Source organism: Kogia breviceps, chromosome 15 (genome assembly GCF_026419965.1).
Source record: "Kogia breviceps isolate mKogBre1 chromosome 15, mKogBre1 haplotype 1, whole genome shotgun sequence".
Classification (NCBI taxonomy): domain Eukaryota; kingdom Metazoa; phylum Chordata; class Mammalia; order Artiodactyla; family Physeteridae; genus Kogia; species Kogia breviceps.
Window position 1 is genome coordinate 56,665,670 of NC_081324.1, and position 1,823 is coordinate 56,667,492.

A 1,823-nucleotide genomic window follows, 5' to 3' on the forward strand; every position below is an offset into this window, starting at 1 on the left:
AGAGCTTAAGAACAGGAAAGAATATTCAAAGCAAGAAAACAGTGTACAAAATGATAGGAAGTGAGACAACATGGCATATTCTGGGAACAGCAGTCCCTACCAACTGAAAGTTTACATTTTAGAAATGTACTGTGAATGGCAAATCATGGTTGGCATAGGCAAGGTCTCACTAAAAGGCCCAAATCAGGTACAATAGATGAGGGAGAAGGGGGTGTAGCTCAGTGGTAGAGCACATACTCAGCATGCTTGAGACCCTGGGTTCAATTTCCAGCACCTCCATTTTTTATTGATTAAAAAAACAAACAAATAAAACCCTTAAAGGCCTTGGCTGTACAGTAGAAATTAACTCATTGTTTATCAACTGTACTTCAATTAAAAAGATGAGGAAATCTATCTATGCTTTAGAAGATTTCTTCTCAAAGCAAGCATTGAACTGGAATTAAGCCTCTACTCCAGTGCTGCTTGAATATTCAGTTTATCGGGACATATTTTCACGTTGTTATGTTTCTCATAAGCTATTCTCCCACCTGCTTTATGTTTTGTACTTAATTGTGAAAGTTGTGAGCTAGTCCCATTTCACTTAAATCTCCATTTCATTTTTGCAACTATTGGCAGCTCCTCGTTGGTATTTTTGTACGTTGTCACAGAATTTAACCGTTTGCCTTCTAAGTCTTGTCTTTAATCAGAAAATGAGACTATTTTCTGCACTCCTCCTTTGAATATTAAGTCCATATGGTCTTCAAAGTGGGAGATATAAAGTTTGTGTGTTATTTTTCTCTAAAATGACTCAACATAACTTTGTAAATCATGAAATTAAATAATAACATTAAAAATATTTGCCGTATGCTAATTTACAGAATTATACCCAAATCAAGGGTGGACCACTGCACAGTGGGGTTAGAGCATGTAATAAAGTGAACGTCAAGAGGTGAAGATGAATGAGGTGGGGGAGAAAGCCATAAAGCCTTTCCATGTTCATCCCGAAAGTGATGGTTAATCGCTCAAAGGATTCAATTAGGTGAACATCATGAAACATTATCTGGTGACTTCGGGGTTTGTGGATTTGAAGTGACTGAGATTGAACACAGGGCAACCAGTGGGTTTTGATGATGATGATCAATCATGAAAACAATCAGGAGATGTTGATGTCCTCAGTGGGGAAAGGCCAGTGGATACCTAAAGAAGCGGGTGTACTGAGACATATGTAAATAGGACCATCAACAAAACGAGGAGATTAAGTGTGGAGTGTGAGTTAGAAAGGGGAGTAAAAGTTGAAGCTCAAGTTATTCACGTGCACGGTTAGGTGTATTAACAGGTCATGAATATCTGTCCATGGAGAGTGAGAAGATGCAGAGTCCAAGATAGAGTGCTGAGCCATAAACAGAGTAGGGGATAGAGAGTTCACAAAGAAGACAGAGAAAGGGCAACCATAAAAAGGAATTGAACAAGAAACAGCAGTGTGTCATAGAAAGCAGGAAAATAGAAAAATTTTAAAGGAAGTCTTCAGTGTCAAATGCCTTTAATTTACACTGCTGCATGATGTATAGGAAAGTTGTTTAGAGAGTAGATCCTAAGCGTTCTCCTCACAAGGAGAATTTTTTTCTTTTGTTTTTATTGTATCTATATGAGATGATAGATGTTAACTAAGCCTACTGTGATAGTCATTTCAAAACGTATGTAAATCTGCACCCCACTGTTCATAGCAACACTATTTACAGTAGCCAAGACATGCAAACTACCTAAATGTCCATCAACAGGTGAATGGATAGGGAGTTCCCTGGTGGCGCGGTAGTTAAGAATCTGCTTGCCAATGTAGAGGACAC

General features: G+C 38.3%; 1 non-coding gene across 1 annotated transcript; it reads left to right on the forward strand.

Annotated features, from left to right (window-relative positions):
• The first annotated feature begins 207 nt into the window (after positions 1-207).
• Positions 208-279, forward strand: TRNAA-AGC (transfer RNA alanine (anticodon AGC)). The gene has a single exon. It is a non-coding gene; the product is annotated as a tRNA-Ala (tRNA).
• Positions 280-1,823: the final 1,544 nt, after the last annotated feature.